The 19,573-nt window shown below is 36.8% G+C and overlaps 1 protein-coding gene and 1 long non-coding RNA gene across 5 annotated transcripts in view; both read left to right on the top strand.

The window, feature by feature from the left end:
* Positions 1 to 18,179, top strand: part of LOC138172809 (uncharacterized) — a 55,033-nt gene extending 36,854 nt beyond the window's left edge. Inside the window, exon 2 of the long non-coding RNA XR_011171254.1 lies at positions 50 to 18,179. This is a non-coding gene — a long non-coding RNA (uncharacterized lncRNA). The remainder of the gene's footprint in view (positions 1 to 49) is intronic.
* Positions 1 to 19,573, top strand: part of NR3C1 (nuclear receptor subfamily 3 group C member 1) — a 141,503-nt gene that overhangs the window by 41,568 nt on the left and 80,362 nt on the right. The window lies entirely within an intron of this gene.

The raw sequence follows: 19,573 nt of genomic DNA on the forward strand, positions 1-19,573 counted from the left end.
CAGGCCTCTCCCAAAGCCCTTCACTTTGGGTCAGTCTACTGTGCCAGAGGTGAAAGTGCTTTCAAAAATACTGCCATTTTCCCAGCACAGTGTCTTTGATTGCATCCACATACTGAGTTGGAACCCAATACACCCAGTAGTAAAAGGCTTCGGTGGGACCCAACTGAAATGCCATCATATGGTAATCTTCATGTCCTTCAGTAGGTTCACTGACCACATTTTTAATGGAGCCCATGGGTAGTTTTTCAGTTCGCTCTTTAATGCCAATCCACAATTGGTCTTGTTCTAATTCAAAGGTGAGTCTCACTTTTATCTTATCGTACTGTCTTATTGTACATGCCTGTTAAGGGTACCGTTGGTAGTCGTTCCTGGGCACCCTTAACAGAAGGCATCACATCTTCAGGTTTCCCTTTATCTAACACTTTTCTGAGTTGCTTTTGCCTACAAAGTGGGTCCTTCTTACTCTCTTCAGCTTTAGCTTCTTGCTGTGCTGCTTCTTTGGGTGTGATAAAGTTGACCACTGCATGATGACTTTGGGAAAGGAGAGGAGGGAAGGGAAGAGGGGATGATTGCAATTCATGAAAAACTAAGATATAGATTGTCATCTGTATCAGTAATTACCCTACTTAAAGAAGTTGGGGTTCTTTTTTTATTTTGAAGAAGTTAAGTAGACAAACATCGATGAAGTACCTACTGTGTGTATTTTTAATATTGGTGATACAAAGAAAGTCAAAGGACAGCCATTGCTCTCAAGAGGCTTATGGTCCAGCAAGGGAAAAAACATGCAGCTCTCTATGTACAAACAAGATACCGACAGGATCAATTGAAGGTAATTTTTAAAAAGAGAAGTTACTTGATTTAAAGGCAATTGGTAAAGTCTTCTGGTAATATTGGATTTTAGGTGAGTCTTGAAAGAAGCCAAGGAAGCCAGGAGGTAGAGGGAGGAGGGAGAAAAATCCAGGCATGAGACACTTAGAATGGAGAAATGGAGTGTGCTACCTAAGAAACTACCAAGGTCCAGTTTCACTGCTTTGGAGTATGTGGGGTGAAGTAAGGTCTAAGGAAGAAGGGAGGAGTCAGGTTATAAAGGGTTTTAAATGCTAAGCCAAGAATTGTCAGTGTGATCCTGAATAGGCTAGTGAATCAGTAGAGTCTGTGGAAAGAAGAATTTAGACTATACACATAGATACTTAACTAACTGTATTTGAGAAGGATTCTCATATGCTGAGGTTTCAATCAAAGTCACTCAGTTTTTATTAAGCACCTACTGTATTCTAGGAACTGTACTAAGTGGAGGTACAAAAAAAACCAATCCTTACTCTCATTGAGCCTACATTGTAATGGGAGGTAACAGCCTATATAGGTATATACAGAACAATTGTAAGGACAGATACAAAGAGGTATTTAGGGGCGGCTAGGTGGTGCAGTAAATAGAGCCCCTGCCCTGGAGTCAGGAGAACCTGAGTTCAAATATGACCTCAGCCACTTAACACAAAAACTAGCTATGTGACCTTGGGCAAGTCACTTAACCCTAATTGCCCTACCTTTCCCCATCCAAAAAAAAAGAGAGAGAGAGAGAGGTATTTATTGAACAAGTGGAAATTATGAGAACAACCAAAAAGGTAGGAGTTGTGAAAAAAAGATTACAGGCAAATATGAGTTCCTACATGATAAGGCATAATGGGAAGAAAGAAAGAAAAAAGGGGTAGAAAGAGGAAGGAAAGAAAGAAGAACTTTATTTTTATTGCAATGTAATACACTTATTCGATCTTCCAACCCATTGAAGGGAATATGTACAGGAAAGTAGCATCCATCTTCCCTTTCCCTGCTCCCACTTCCCCAGGTTGGAACTTTGCTTGGAGTTTTTGATCCATATGCTGGAAAACAGCTCTAGTGAAATGGTTTCCTTAGGGTAATGCTGTAATGTTTCAATATAAAGTAAATCTCAGGAAACAACTGAGAAATTGACTCACTGGGACTATAAATGAGGGAAAAGGCTCTAACAGTGTTGCTGGTGGTTCCTAAACACTGAGTGGAAACAGTTCTGGTGTCCTTGTAGCCCCATCTCTTTCCTGTAGAAGCTGTTGGAGCCGTTTGATTTCTGTATTATCGGTGACTGGAGGATATTGGTGACTTTAGGGAATGAGGAAAAAAAAGAGAAAACCTTATTGGATAAACCCATTTACTGAGTACAATACCTGCTATTTATGAGGAAGGACTTTTCTTTACCAACTCACAATATAATTGTGGAAAAGAGTAGTGATACAGCATTAGCTCATGAGATAAGACTTGTCTCCCTGAATTCTGAAACTATTACTTGTCAGACATGGTGTAGCGGAAGGAAAACTTGGCTTTAAGTCAGGAAGACCTGTATTCACATCCTGTCTCCCAACCCTTACCAGCTGTGGGACTACAGTGGACAAGTCACTTAACCTCTCTGAGGCTCAGTTTCCTCACTCATAAAAGGTAAATTATAACACCTGTAGCACTTGCTTCACAAAGTTGTGAGGATCAAATGAGAACATGTTAAGCAAACTGGCTTTGGAAACCTTAAAGCATTATATGTGTCTTTGTTGTTGTTAGTAGCAGAAGAAGCATTTTTGGGAAAATAAAGGGTTTGTGGTATTGGGGGCTAGGTACCCAGTATGATCAAGGCTGTAATGACTTCTGTGGTCTTGGACTGACCACAGTCTGCCTGTCTGAATTTGACTGTTCTTCCCACCCCCCTCACTGACATCTTCAAACTTAGTACAGTATACCTACCTTTTATTCTGTTTTCAACCTCTTATCTTCATTGCCCCTTTCCAGCACTATTCTGTTTTAATAATGCTGTGTATTGCAGATTTGAAGTTTTGCATGCATTTGAATTTTTAATTTAAAAAAATTAAAATCTCTTTCAAGTTGGAAATTGTGCTTTCAGGAAAAGTTACATAAAATTTTTGTTAAAATCTTCTATGTAAAAAGGAAGAATAGATCTGGAAAACCCTTCCTCACTGTTGTGGTAGATTGGCTAGATTATTTTAGATAAATATTGCTCAATAATGAGTGACCTTGGGCTATTAAGAATTAGTGCTTTGAGGTTAATTAAGTAAGATTTACAAATCACCTTTCCTATATTTAAGTTTATTATTATTATTATTTTAGAACAGGCTCTCACTCTATCTGGCTTCATGAATTATTTTCCCATAGTGTCCTCTGATTGGTGCACAGCACAGAAAGTAAACAACGTACTGTAAACAGGCCCTTTGCTAGTTGGCATATAGCAGCACTAAGCGTGTGACTTGGGCTCAGGATTAGGGAATGCGTTTTAACTTGTGCAGTTGTTTTCTACCCCCAGTCTGATGTGAAGAAAAGAAAAAAAGCACCTTCAATTCAATTCTTAGGGATTATAAACTTTTTAAGACTCTTTAGTGAGTATGCTTACTATTTGATTAGAATGCTATATGTAAAACATTCAGATTAGAAGGTTTAGAAAGATAATTCTAAAATCATATTTCTTTCAGCTGCTTTTGATTGGATTATATTTGGCAAGGGGAGGGGGGAGGGGAAGAAATTACACCTTTATCATTAGTTCCAAATAGTAATTTCAAAACTCTTAAGAGAAAAGGAAATGTACTCTGTGAGATATAAAGAATTTCGATATGTTTGTTTTCTAACGTGAAGGACCAAACCAGATGCTTAGAAGAAAGGTAGATCACCTGGGGGGGCGGGGAGATGGGAAGAGGGTTTAATTTATTCTTCCTGCTATTTCCAGTACTCTGTTCCAAACTGACCAATAAATTATGAATTTTACCTAAATGTATGCACTGTGTGTCTTGAATTAATTTACACTGTGACGTTACCTGTCATTTCACTTGTGTACTACTTTCATAGTGCTTTTCTTACATAGTGCAGTATATAAATGTATTATATATATGTTTGTATATATAAACATTTTATATATTTTTTATTTTCAGTAGAACTCTGTAGGTAGGCAAGGCAAATATTATTGTCCCCATATAACAGATGAGGAAATGGAGGGGGTCGGTTTGGAGAGGTAAAGTAGTTTGTCCAAGTTACTCAACTGACCAGACCTCCAACCCAGGTCTACCTTTTTTGTGTAAAAATGTTGACAGTAGGAGCCTATAAAATATTGAACTGAAAAAAAAGTTAGTATTGGTATAAGAAATAATAGTCTTCTGAAATTGCTGATTCTTATTTTTGCTTTAAAGCAGAAGTTCTTAACCGTGTGTGTGTGTGTGAGAGAGAGAGAGAGAGAGAGAGAGAGAGAGAGAGAGAGAGAGGGAAGAGAGAGAGGGAGAGGGAGATCTTGGCAGCCCGTTGAAGCCTAGGAACCCTTTCTCAGAATCATATTTTTAAAATAAAATATATAAGATTACAAAGGAAGCCAATTGTGTTGAAATACTGTTAGCAAAATATTAAAAGAACAAGTTCATTGACCCCAGGCTAAGAGCCCCTGCTCTAGATGAAAACCTCACTTTGGAGTCATATTACCTAGATAGAAAAGGCCAGTTCTTAGTCTGTGCTGTGTGACAAATTTAGTATCCTAGGTTTAGTTTCTGATAATTGTTTAAAGGTTTTTGTGTAAAAATGTTAGTAGATCACTGAACCAGTATTCAAAAGTTTTCTTAGAAGGAGAGAGGCTTGTCAGACCTGCAGTTTCATATTAAAGGTCATGAGACATGGAGAAAAACGTTTGTTGTGATTTAATTGAATGATCTTGGAGCTTATTTTGGAGGCTGTGGCACAGATCAGAGCATCTCCGTAAAGCTATTGGCAGGTGGTCTTCAAGTGTTTGTGTGGCAGAATATTTATCACTGCCAGCCAGGTTGCTGATAACCTTCTGGAAACCTTGCTAGGCTGATCTTCAGATTGTAATGGCCCCACAGTCCATCATTGGCCAGGACTTGAAGACTTTTGATCTTGGGAGGGAGTGAGGACCTGCCACAGCTTATCCTGCTTCAGAAAGAGTCTTCATGTCATGATGATGCATCAGAGGGGAATACTAGTGGAGTTCTGTTTTTCAAACACTTTGAAAATAATTGACAAGAAATTCAAATGAGAGGCCCAGCCACAGGAGGTAGAGGGTAAACCCTAGAGACGGGAAGACCAAGCTTCATGTCCTGCTTCTGATGCATACTATGTGACCATGAGTAAAATGCCCTAAGGAACTGTAAGACTTAGGGAAGGACCAGTTACCAGTGTCCATAAGTAGACAGAGTTTCCACACCAGGAGTTCCCTAAAAAGATAAGATCACAAATCCTGATCAAGTAGATTAATTGTTAACATTAGTTATTGAAATAAATTATTTACATTCCATGACTTTCTAATTTAACAATTAAAAACAACTTGTTTCTCTTTCTTTTCTGTCTAATCAGTTTTTTAGACTTAAGGTGTTATCTGCTCAGAGTCTTTTTCTCTAGTAGCCTGTATGTCTGTGTCTGCTATTTTGTTGAATTCAGCGTTAGTAAGTATGTATACTATAGAAGATCTTTGGAAAGGAATTTAATTTTAACTTAATTATTCTTTTCATTCTTTGCACTGCTAGGTTGTTCACATTATACCTGTGTATTAATGCCTTCTCATGCTTTCTCAAGGTAATTGTGTCACCAGGTCTTTTGTATGTGTAGAACGAGAGGACATTTTAGAAATGACAGCTCCCAGGACCACCAATATATAAGTAATCAAAATACGGTAGCAAAACAAGGTTTCTTAGTAACCTGAAATAGTAGGCGGTGGTGAATTGAGTACATTAAGGCTTGTTTATTTTGGTTGTTATTGGTAGGGATGAACTAATACTTGAAAGACTGGTGGATTCTTGCTACAGAGGAGCAGCATGGCATGGGAGGCAGAGAGCTGCCTTAGGAATCAGAAGACCGGGTTCAAGGCCTACTTTTAACATATACATGTGAACCTGGACAGGTTACTTAATCTCTCGCTGCACCCAGGCAGTTCTCTTAAACTATAAATTGCCAGATGGTTGCCGAGCTCTATTGGGAGAAGGAATTTCTTTATTAGGATCACTGCTGCAGTTCCATAAGTCTTTACCCCCTCTGCCAATAAGTATACCTTTTTGTTGTTCAGTCACATATGACTTTCCTTGATTCCCCATTTTGGAGTTTTGTTGCCAAAGATACTGGATTAACTTGCCATTTCCTTCTCCAATTCATCTTACAGATGAGGAAACTGAGGCAAACAGGGTTAAGTGACTTGCCTGGGTTCATGCAGCTAAATTTAAATGTCTGAGGCTGGATTTGAACTTAAGAAGAGGAGTCTCTGATTCTAAGCCCAGGTCTCTGTCCACTGTGCCACCTGGCTGCCTTTCCAAAAAGGGTAGCAAGGCCCAATGTTTTCAAGTAGGAATGCCTTTTCTTTTTAATATAAAAACATGTCATAGACCCCCACGTGATAGTAGTTGTATTATTAGTATCGGTTGACTGAGAACAGTCATAATGATAAAAAAAAAAATACTCCAAGTTCAGTAATACTTTGAAATGAATTTGTATTTTACTAACAGTATACATTTGAAAAACCCATTATTCACACTGCATTTTTTGTTGAAGCTAAAAAAAGGTCCAAATCACAATGCTTGGGGCACATATGGATGCCAGACCTCCTTGCAATGGCTCAAAAGATTCTTTGACTTATAAGCAAGGAATCACTGGAAGAGCAAAGGGTGCTCTGGCAGTCCCAACTCTTCTATAGCAATAGTTTCCTTATATTTAATATTGGGATCATTAATATACACATTACTTGAAGCATTTCATAGTGTCGTGAGGAATTCATTTTTTAAACCACTCTGCTATATAAATAGGAGCCATTCTAGGTAAAAATGTAAATCTCCTTTTGGATTGATCGATCTAGGAGTCATCTTCAAGAGGGGTTCTTAACCTGGGGGTCTGTGAACTTGTTTTTGAAAATATGTTTTTTAATAAGTGTATTTCAATATAATTGGTTTTTATAGAGGTAAATAGATGATACAGCAGATAAAATAATGAGCATAGAATTCAGGAGTTAAGAGAACTCCCTAGTATGTTTAAGATCTGAGTTCATCTGCAGTCTCAGGTATTTAGTAACTTTATAACTCTGAACAATCACTTAACCCTTGTTTGCCTCAGTTTTCTCATCTGTAAGATGGGAATAGTAATTATACATATCTCCTAGGGTTGTTCTGAGGATCAAATGAGATAATAATTGTAAAACTCAGCACAGTGTCCGGTATGTACTAAGTGCTATGTACATATTAGCTATTATTTATTAGGATCAAATAAGGTAAAATTTGTAATATACTTAGCATAGTGCCTGGTACCATAGTAGGTACTTGATAAATGCTTATTTTGGAGGGGAGGGAAAAAAAGAAATTTACATACTAACTTTCTTATATATTTAAAAGGAATAACAAGTTATACACAGTAGATTTGCAGTTTCATGTGCAATCATCTTTTTTTATTATTATGCTGTCTTACAGAAATGCTTGTTTTTATTCCATAAATTAAAAATAAATGTTTTCTTCCTTCCTTTGTAATCCTATATATTTTATTTTATCCATTTAAAAATGTGATTCTGAAGGAAAATAAAATGTGATTCTGAGAAATCCACAGGCTTTACCAGGCTTCTAAGGAAGTCCATGACACACTAAAAAGTTTAGAACCCCTGATTATTTGAACATCTTATGATGATTAGATTTCTCTTCAAATATGTAGAATATTTAATAGTAATGTAGTTGTCTCCTTTTGAAGGACCCGGAAGCCTATGTTGCCAATCATAGCTCTAGAAACTAAAGGGATAAATTGATATGTAACTAGTGATGCTATGATATGAAATAAATTTGGGAGTAAACAATAGAAGAACATGTAAAATAAAGAGGTTGGATTTCCCTACCCACCCTGTGTACCCCCACCCCAAGGGTTCTGGCTTTCTCTAACATTCATTGGTTCTCAATTACAAGAGTATAATTTGAGTCAAATCTCTTCAAGTATATTCCCAGTACCAACGTCTGGCAACCATGTTTTTCTCTTGTAATTATGATAATTTTTAACAGACTTCATTGTATGGCCCTGTAAAAGTTAGGAGAACTCTCTAGTATGTTTAAAAGTACTATAAATTGCAATTAAAAATTCCCATCCATAAAACTTTACCATGTATTTATAGATGGTATTAAGGCTTTGAAAGTTAGAGGGCACTTATAACTATTATTTGATGACAGGATTTATAAAGTAACAATTTATACTAATGACTGGGCACTTTTGATGTATCATTTTTGTACTACCTGCGCCAGAAGACTACGTTTTGGAAGGGCAGGATCATTTCATTAAGCAGGTCAGTCAGTAGTTTAAGGAACAAAACCAAGATAAAACAGTTTCATTAGCACAGAATCCTGAAGAACAGTATTGAAAACCAAGGTAAAAATGTAAGGAGAGATTTGGCAGTGCTTAAAACTGCAAGGCTAGAAATCTTTCTTAATCTGTGTTAGAGGGCTTTTTAAAGTGCTTAGATTTAAATTATCATCTGACTGATTTTTTTTAAAGGCTTTTGGCCCATAACAATTATTTCCTAACAACCATGTGTTAGGGGACTCATAAGCCACTCCACTCACCAGGGTAATGCAGCATGTACTAACCAGCTTCTTCCTTTAAGCAACTGGGAATCAGGGAACTGTTAAGCCTCCACAGGATAGGGGTGAAAGTACAAACAAGTCTTTGAAAGGAAAGTCCTTCTGCCTTTCTTCTTTCTCTTGTCTTTACACTTGTCTGAGCTGAAAACCACCATTGAATGGATACAGGACTCAGTAGATAACAGGAAAGAATTGTTTTCTATTATAATAAAGGCTTGAGAACTAACTGGCATCTTGGATTTTGCAGTTCAGAGGGAGAAAACATTCCTTCTTGGCCCTGTACAAATATTTACTAAATTTATCATGAAATGTTAAAACATCAGTTTTATATTTTCCATTAAGCCACATGTTTCAAGGCTCGACACATTTGACATATATGTTGCTTGAGTTGATATAAAACCTCACCCCCCCCCAGACTTTGTTTATTACTGAAAGTGGAAGAAATACTAATCCAGGACCCATCTTTTGTATTTTACAAAGGTGTTAGTCTCTTATGCCAGGGGTTGGCAAAAGCACCAAATTCATCCTGTCTCCTTGTTTTTGTATGACCTGTGAGATGTTATTTTCTGACTCAGGTTTTATACCTTAAATTCCTATCAGTCAGGACTTGCCAAAACTAGATACCAGAAATCTTGACATTTTACAGGAGCACCTCATTGGCTAATAGAAGGAGATTATACAAGTGTAAATTTTGTAGGTTCTTTTGGGGGGGGGGAAGGGGAAAGCAGGACAATTGGGGTTAAGTGACTTTCCCAAGGTCACACAGCTAGTAAATGTTCCGTGTCTGAGTCTATATTTGAACTCAAGTTCTCCTGACTCCAGGGCTGGTGCTCTATTCACTTTGCCACCTAGCTGCCCCCAAGTGTAAATTTTGATCAGCTTCTGTGAGGTATTTGGATTCACATGGGCTTCCAAGACTGACTCATCTCTGGATTAAGGGAAAGTAGCAGAGAATATTTTGTGGAATTTCTTGATTCCATTTCCACTTCTCATACCATCACCAACAGATTAAAAGACAAGAGAAACCTATGTTATAGCAAGCCTATATAACTAACTGCATTGCCTCTGCTAAAATTAGGAGCTCAGATGACCTTTCAAGTATTAGTTGGTATTGTTGCTGGGACGATGGTTACAAAAATTAGCATATTTTTCAAGTATTTCCTTCCTGTATATGTTTAGTAAATCTTCTGTTGTCAGAGTTTTGTTGTTGTCATTGTTGACTTATGCACATGTTTCAAATGTGTGTAAAAACCAAATCCCAGCTCATTTTGTCCTGGCCACCCCTGATGAGGGAGATTCACCTCATCTTCTCTTTGGAGCTACATGAACCCAAAGGCTAAAGAGTGCCCATGTATGAGACATAGCTTTCTTTTCCAGTTTTTGACACACATTACTCACTTAATCACATTGGGAATGTGTGTAAAATTTCAGTAGATTAGCATGCAGAGTAAGACAAATAACTGCTTGTTGGGCTATTTTCCTATGCATAGATAAGCCAGAGTTGGGGGAAGTGCTGAGCATTTATGGAAAAAATGTTGGAACTCAATAAGAAACATTCTTCTTTCCTGCTTATATTCTCTGAGTTAAGCAGGTGGCTGATTTTCTAACGAGAAGAAATTGATACTGTATTAGTATTATAAAACTGCTAATTCCCAAAGGCCAGGTTCTGCCTCCAATCATGCTTTAAAAACAGAGAAACATGGGATTTCATGGAATTCTGTGTACCCAAGAGTACTCAGTAAGTGTTGTTTGGGATCAAATAATCATTTCTTTAAAGTTATGTCATATAATTGGAAACTCTGACCCATTACTTTTCTGCAGTACAAAGCAAGTTTTGTGTATTCTGTGTCTGCTTTTACTGCTTGATTTAATTATAAGGAGATGTTATTTTTTTTTTAATCATGAAAATGGCTAGTCAGGCAAGAAGAGAGAAATAGGGTCCTGACCAGAGTCATTTGTGTGTCTGAGACACAGTTTTAAAAATTTAAACCTCAGCTGTGTCACTGTCCACCAAGCACTTTGAACCTTCACTGTAGAACAGAACCATGGAAACCTTTTGGCAGTCTGGTGAAGCCCATGGGCCTCTTCTCACAATAACGGTTTTAAATGCATAAAATAAAATAGGATTATATTGCAGTTAATAAAATATATATATATATATATTTAAAAACCAAGCTCATGAACCTAAAGCTTAACAACTCCTTCTGTAGAATGTATAACCTGATTTGTCACAAAACAAATATCTCCATGTCAAGGAGAGAAAAATTTTCAAGCATTAAAAACATAATTGGAAGTGTCTCTTTTTGAATTCCCTGGTGTATCCCACCTTTACTCTTGAGTAATACTAAAGACTTTTCATTATAATCAGAAGTGAATGCAGATTTCTTTTGAACTTAGGATATTGATCAGAAAAGCAAAACAATTTTTAAGCAGAAATCAAAATAATTGAACCTGTATTATTTGTATGCACGCACATGCACATGTGTGTTTGTGTGTATAGGGAACTTCCAGATGAGAGAACTTCCTCCACTCTTTGAGTTTTGTAACAATTTTGCAAACCGTTATGGTATTAATGAGCTGCCTGGAGCAGAGACACTAGGCAGAGGTGTCAAAATCGCTGCCTCCACGATCAACAGGGGAAACGCCCTAGTGCAGCTGACCCAGATTAAAATGTAATTAGGAAATGCTTAATAAAATAAATAAAAATACAATAAAGCACAGATAATGTTAATTTGTGGTTTTCTGAGTCAGTTTGCTGCTGGCTGAGATAGGTTTCCATTTGAGTGTTTCACCACTGGCCTACAACACCCAGAGGTTAATAAAATAATACTGTTAGCTTACATTTATATAGCACTTTTAAGATTTGCAAAAATATTTTACATGTGTACTTACCACAACCCTATGAGTTAGGTGTTGTTATCCTGTTTTTATAGAGAAGGAAACAGGCAGAGTGGTTGATTTAAGTGACTTTCCTAGGGTCACAAAACCAATATGTATCAGAGATGGGACTTCTGTCCAATTCTTCCTGTCTCTGAGAGGAACTCCTTGATCCAGAATACCATAGTGCTTCACATAAATCTGCATATATTTGTAAATACATAAATGTGTATATGTACATATATGTGTATTTACACATATACAAAAATTAGTTAGTTGGTTATCATCCTTCCTGAGAGTACCAAAATGACATCAGTATGTTAGAGTCAAGTTACAGTGTGTCCACCTGTGGCTGGTCAGACCAATAAGAGCTTGGAAGCTTTGGGTACAAGTAGTCCATATGAACATTTGGATTGGGGTAGACTCTCTAAATTTGCACATCTCACATTTCTTCAATTCTTCTTTGCTCATAGAGCACAGTATTTTTTGTATACATATAAATACATATGTGTGTATTTGCATATATACAAAAATACTTATATGAGAGAGGGCAGAGACAGCTACTGTGACATTTCTGTGAGAAAGTTAATCTAGTTCCAGTATTGAAAACCAGAAACACATCTTTCCTCCTGAAGTGGGAACAGGAACTCCTCTAACTCCATGCTATTGATGACTCAAAAATTCAAGACAGGTGTTTCATCTGGGCAGGAGAAGTGATTAGGGGTGAAATGGAACTCCAGGGAATCGGTAGTAAGGAGCTGTGTGATTGAAATTCTGATTGAGGATAAATCTCAATGAAGAGTTCCCTTTGTTTTCTCAAATGTTTGATTAAAAACATTAAACATCAGTGCAGTTAAATTTTCTCAGTAACTATTTACATTCAAACTAATTAATTTAAACGCATGCAGTGTCAGTAATATTTTGGTCTTTCAGACACAATAGACTGAAGTAAGATTTGTCTTGGGAGAGGAGTAGAGAAGCAGGCTTGGCTGTTTGGGGAGGTCTTTTAGGGCAGAGTGGACAAATTCACCTGGTGTTCGTTCTATTACAACCCAACCAGGAAGGGAGGAGGTCCCTACTGGTAAAAAAGGACTAGGTTCCTTGGCTATCCATGCTTTATTCCAGTGGGTTCAAGGCCACCCTGCCCTTCAAGGTGCAGTTGTGACCAAATAGCCCCAGCCTTGATTTATGGCACAAAAATATCACAGTAGCTATCTCTGTCTTTCTCTGTTGGTCTGTCTTAATCTCTGCCCTTGTATATAAAGTATTTTTGCATGCATACACATGTAAAGACACATATGCACATACACCTATTTTTAAAATATGTCCATTTTTGTGAAGCAGTGTGATTATTCTAGACAAAGTGGCTCTTAGAGGAAGGAGCAGTAGGAGGGATGGGTCATATCTTACTTCCTTTCTCCCTTAATTTTCTGCAACCTTAGATCTGTTCAAGATTTAGTTCAGCTCTATACCAAAAACATCTGAATTGTAGTGTCAAAAATTTCTTGAAATTGGTTGCTCTGTGAAATATTTTCGATATCCAAAAAAATGATTTCAATAGATTGTGGGAGGAGAGGAGGCAACTCAGACCTATGATTTCACTGATGTAGGGAATTCCCAGTGTGGAAAGGCCCTCTACCAGTTGAGATCTGCAACTCTTCTGTGATTTCTAGTCTTAGAGAAGACTAGACTTTTAGAGATTTAACTCCCCAGTTGCCTGGGGCATTGAGGAGTTAAATGATTGACCTATGTACTTGAATTCAGATCATCTTACCTGTTTAACAGGCTTATTTTTGAGGATCTAGTGAGAGAAAGCCATGAGTGTCATGTAAACTATGAAGAACTGTGATGGTAATGCAACCAAGATCTTATCAAAAAGAATGTTTTTATTGCTAACCAGTTTGTAGTGGCCATTGCATAAATCTCTAGGTGGGCCAATAACCAGCATTTAAGAGTGGTTAAGAACATGAGCTTCTTTGAAAAGGTGAGAGTTTCGTACCGCTTTGTTCTCTAGGCTGTTATCCTGGAAGCTACTGGAGGGTAGGTATTTTGTCTCTTTCTCTCTGTCATGGACAACTAGTAAGCATTTAGCAAATTTTTATTGAATGAATTCCTGTTCTTTGACCTAGTCATAACCTTGTGTAAATCAAAGATACTCCTGTAGGAATTATTTGAATGATGGCTTTATTTGGAATTAGAAAATTCTGTCTTGCTGTACATGATCAGTACTGCTTTTTGACTGTTTGCCTCCTTCTTTGGTCATTTGTTACTATTGTTTCTTGTTTGTTTCATAGGCCAGCATTATGATATATTTGTTCTTTCCTTGACTAAATCTTTATTATGGTGTTTGACATCTCTTTCTATTCACTGGTTTCTTCCAGTGCCCACTTCACTACAAATTTGTGCATAGAATGTTGTACCAAAATGGGTAAGGCCAACCAGCAGTTTTAGATTGGGCTTCCTGGGGTGGTGTATCTCTTAGTCAGATCCCACCACATCTACTACATAACAGGTTTGCTAATGTACTTCCTGCTGAGCATAATCACTGGGCAGACATCTTTCCAAGTGGATTTAAAAGAGATCACCTGTTAATTGTCCCTGGTTTTTAGTAACTGATTTCATCGCCCTAGTGTATTCACAAGTCAGTTAGCTTAGTGTTCTAACAAGGGAGTGACATATGCCTCATAATCTTCTGTACTTTCATAAGGACATTGCATCCTTATTCACTGGTGTACTCATATGACACTTTGAAATAGAAGGGGGTTTTTGTTTGTTTTGGTAAAGTGTTGACAGACACTAAATATAAACTATAAAAAAGTAAAATAACCGATTTCAGTTAACTTCTCTGTACCCCCTATCCCTTTTAGAATTGTAGGTCTGGAAGAGTCTTGTCACCCTGTCTTCATACCCTCCCTGCAGTCTCTCTATAAAACATCAAGCCCCAAACTGAAAATAGTACAGTATAATGTTGCAGTGTTTGTTACTATGTAACATGAAAGTGACCTACAAGCTATTGTATGTCTAACAGTATGAGAGTTAGCATGGATGTATAGTACATAGAGAGTTAGCCTCAGAGCCAGGAAGACTTGGGTCTTGCCACTTCTGATACATGCTTCTGTGTGTCCTGGGGCAAGTCATTTAACCTCCGTGCTCTAGACAGCTCTAAAGATTGCAAGGTACAGAGAAGATATTGACCTGCCTCTGGAAAGAGTTTCTTCATCCTGTAATTCCCTATTCAGATAAAATAACAGGTTCAGCCCTTATCCAGATAGCCTGAAGTCTAGAAGAGCTGACTCCAGCTTCAGCCTCAGGTACTTTACTAGCTGTGGGGCCCTGGACAAGTTACTTAATTTCTGTCTGCCTTAGTTTCCTCAATGGTAAAATGGGAATGATAATAACAGCCTCACCAGATTGCTGTAAGGATCAAATGAGATAATATTGTAATATTGTTATAAGAATCAAATGAGATTGTAAAGCACTTAGCACAGTGTCTGATATATGGTATAATGCTTGTTCCCTTCACCTACCTCACTATCCCTGTATGTAATAATAATAGCTAACATTTTTAGAATATTATAAAGTTTGAAAACTTTTTGCCTAAATTATCTCATTTGATTCTCACAACAAACATATGAGGTAGGTACTATTATTATCCTCATTTTACAATGTTTCCTAATTGAAACTGAGTCTCTTGGAGAGGTTAAGTGACCAGGGCCACAAGTGCCTAAGGCAAGATTTGAACTCAGATTTTAACACTTTTAAGTCTGGGACCTTGTCCATATGCCACCTTAAAATGTTAACACCATTTAATGAATACAGCGTTGTCATTTACTACAAAATGTTAGCCCATACCCTAATTTATAGGGGTGAAGAAATAAATCAGCATTTTTATTAACTCACTTCTCACAGTTGAAACTCATAGAAGGATTTTGCGGTGTGAGCTAGTAACTTTTAATATTTTATTCATCTTGGGATTGTCTACTTTATTTAGTGGTTGCATCCTGCTATAATTGTCTAGTGACAAAAAAAAAAGACATATTGCTAGAGACACTAAACATCATCAATATTAATATTCCCCTTTAAATGAAGCAAGAAAATGGAAAGAAGTAGTTCGGTGGAAAGATGGTTCACAGGTTCTTCTTAGTTGGTAGAAAATATTTCATGTACATTCCCGATGCAGTAGGAAACACTAATTAATGGAAAACTTCATCACCTCACTTTGAGCTGCTTGTGGTAAGCATGAACCAAAAGATAACTATGCAGATAGTTGCTATTCATGTACCAATATCTCTTGCACAAGATGAAAAAATAGAGAAATTATAAAGAACTTAACAAGATCCTCTAGATACCATGAATTTAGTTTCTTTAATTGCTTAGTGATTATTTCAGTATAATTAGTTTCCTTTGAAATCCTATACATTTTATTTTATGCATATAAAGACATTCTGAGAAAAGGCTCCTAAGCTTCAGACTGCTTAAGGGATATATGACTTTAAAAAAAAAAAAAAAGGTTAACCAAATCAGTATATAATGTATCTGGATACTCTGACTTCAGTGCTAAGGTCAGTACAGAGAAAAAGAGCTTTTTTGTTTTATATTTATTTATTTTATTTTTAAATTTATGGATAAAACAAACATTTCCTTAACAGTAAAATAAAAAAAGATTACATGTGAAACTGCAAATTTATGGTATACAACTTGCTGTTCCATTTAAATGTATAATAAAATTATGTAATTTTTTTTTCTTTTTTCTTCTTCTCTCCCTCCTCCCCCAGATGGCTACTCTTAGACACATATACATCTGTAAAATCATTCTATATGTACTTCTACTTATCAGTTCTTTTTCTGGATGTAGGTAGTGCCTTCATATATCCTTTGTAGTTGATTTGGGCATTTATAATGGTCAAAATTATTTATTTGCTCAGAGTTCTTAAAGCGATATTAAAACAGTATTCTCTTGGTTCTGCTCATTTCACTCTTCATTATTTCATGCAAGTTTTTATTTTCTATTCTTTTTTTGTAAATACTTTTTTTATTTATTTCAATTACATGTAAAGATAGTTTTCAACATTCATCTTTTATAAGATTTTGAGTTTCAAATTTTTTTTCCCTCCCTCTCATTCCCCCCCTCCCCAAGATGGCAGGCAATCTGATATAGGTTATATATGTGCAATCATGTAAACGTATTTACATATTAGTCATGTTGTGAAAGAAGAAACAACAAAAGGGAAAAGCCACCCCAAAAAAGTGAAAATAGTATGCTTCTATGTGCGTTCAGACTCCATAGTTCTTTCTCTGGTTGTGGATAGTATTTTCTGTCATGAGTCCTTTGGAATTGTCTTGGATCATTGTGTTGCTGAGAAGAACTAAGTCAATCAAAGTTGATCATCCCACAGCGTTGCTGTTACTGTGTACAATTTTCCATGTTTTTCAAAGATCATCAAACTCATCATTTTTAAAGCACAGTACTATTCTATCCCAATCATATACCACAACTTGTTCAGCTAACAAAAAACTTTTTTGTTTTTTTTAAAGCTGGAAAATTTGGTCTCATATGAAGAGTTGTAAAGAGGCCAAAGGCTTGTAAACTATTCAGAGGCCTTATACCTGTCTTTTCAGTCATGAAAACTTTCTTTAATAAAAGGACTAGAAAGTGCTAAATATAGCAAACACTGAAAAAATATTCTCATGTACAAAAAAAATGACTATACATTGGAAGATAGCAAATGACAGGTCATCCTTGTGGGAGTAATTTCTTGGTCAGCTGTCTGTGTGGAGTCAGACCGTAGACTAGTTAGAACAAAAGGTCAAAATCAGTGTTGAATTAGAAATAGAAAATAAAGATTTTTTTAAAAAGATGTTTATTACACTAATTTCAACCTGACCAATTTAAAAATGGAATAGGAGGAATAGATAAAAATAAAGACTGACCCTGATGATCACCATTTCTTTGAAAAGTTTAACTAGCCTAAAAGAGCACAGTGCTGAGGCCAAGAGGAACACGTTTTACTGGTTTGCATATAAGTGTTTGGAACACATTATAGAAGGAGGACAGTGGAAGACTAAGAAAAGCATCTTTATCATAAAATAGCAAAAATCCATGTAAAGGGAAGAAGCTTGGAGAATGCTTGATGGGAGACCCAACTAACTAAGCCATAGCATCACAAGCATTTATGAAATCGCAAGGAAAATCAGAAATGGCCAGCAAAAATCGAACTGATTTGTCAGTGTTCCTGCAGTGACTTGTTATTAATAACAGTGGTGCTACCACATAACTAATACCTCAGTAGCTAAAGTGAAATACAAATACGTAGCAAGGACCTCTAAATAATGAAGGCTGAGAGGCTAGATCTAAATACACACAGAAGAAATCCCTACCAGAAGGCTCACAATTTTGAAGATATTCAGGGTTCATTTTTAAAACTGTATCAAAGATGGGACAATGCCAGAGGAGTGGAAAAAATTCATGAATGGTATTATTGCCACACATAACCATTCCTCCTCATCCCCCCACCTGCCAAAACCCGCATACAAGCCACAAGACCACAGTAATTTAACTGATCCATATCCCTACTATTTCACCTCTCTAAAATTCTTAGGGGAATAGTCTCGTCATAAGACAAGGTTATCCTTGATCAAAGTCTGAAAAGTTTTCTACAGTAGTCCTTATCTTTATCTTCATAAAAAGGTACAGAGAATGTAAGATGCCATTGTGTTTATTATTTGACTCTTACCAAAGAAAGAAAAAACAAAAAAAACTCAACCCAAAGGAGCAAAATGAAGCCTAAAAAAGTTTCCTCCATCTAGATGTCTTTAATAATGACCTACATCTGCATCTGTGTTATTGTTGTTCTGTTCTTCAGTCATATCCAACTTTTCAGGGCCCGGTGGACCATTGCACGCCAAAACTGTCCATGGGATTTTCTTGGCAAAGATACTGGAGTGGTTTGCCATCTTCTTCTCCAGCTCTGCATCTCTGATAGCCCAGTAACTTTAACATGCAGATGTTAGGATGATATAAGAGATGACTGTGTTTGATGAACTCAAATTATCAGTATCAAGGGAGGGAACTTGTTCGATGACCTTTGACTCATTGAGTATCAAGGGAGGGGTGGACCTTAGTTTCCTCACCTATAAAATGAGGAGTTGGACTATGCAGCCTCTTAGGCCCCTTCTGACTCTAGACCTAGGATGCTATAACCAAAACTTCACAGAAGGGAGGCAATGCATTGCAGTGGAGGGAGAGCTGGATTTGGAGTCAGGAGAACAAAACACAAGTCATGGCTGTACCACCTCCTACCTGTGAGAAAATAGATGAGTCATTTAACCTCCTTGGGCCTCCGTTTCATAAGCCATCAAATGAGTAGTTTAAACTAGATCATTTCAGAGGTTTCTTTCATTTCCAAATCTATGATTCTGTGGAAGAAATCCTGCATTGGAGTCTTTTTGAAAGGTGGATTCTCAAAAGATGGTGAGGATCTCCATCCATATATTATTGCTCATGGATACCATTCTGCTAATTGTGTCAGGCCCCACTTTGTAAGGTATTATGATGGATGACTTTGAATCATGGAACACCATGATCTCCAAAAAACCAAATTGCGGGTGACTCAGACAGAAATGGAGAGATGTTTTATGGGTATGTAAGTTGCCTGTGGTGTATAAATGACTTTCCTGCAAGTGGCATAAAATAAATCTCTAAAGAGATACCTAACCAGAAAAAGGAGAGAGACAGACACACAGCATATTTTTTAAAAATCAAAAAGCAGGAGTACTTAACCCTTTTTTTGTGTGTCATGGACTCCCTTGCAGTCTAGTGAAATATATGGACCCCCTTTACAAAATAACTATTTTAATGCATTAAATAATACATAAGGATTAAGGAAGAAATCAATTATATTGAAATACATTTATCAAAATATTTTTTAAATAATTCAGGAAACCCAGGATGAAAAGCCTTGCTATTCAAGGAGATTTCCAGAGCATTGAAGAGATACTTTGTTAATGATTTGTGAAAAGGTGGACTAGAATAGCACAAATTGAGAAGAATTTAATGGACTGCAGTTTTCAGTGGTGAAGGA

Source organism: Petaurus breviceps, unplaced genomic scaffold, assembly GCF_028583685.1.
Source record: "Petaurus breviceps papuanus isolate PSGF00001 unplaced genomic scaffold, PetGlider_PUasm1.0 551, whole genome shotgun sequence".
Classification (NCBI taxonomy): Eukaryota; Metazoa; Chordata; class Mammalia; order Diprotodontia; family Petauridae; genus Petaurus; species Petaurus breviceps.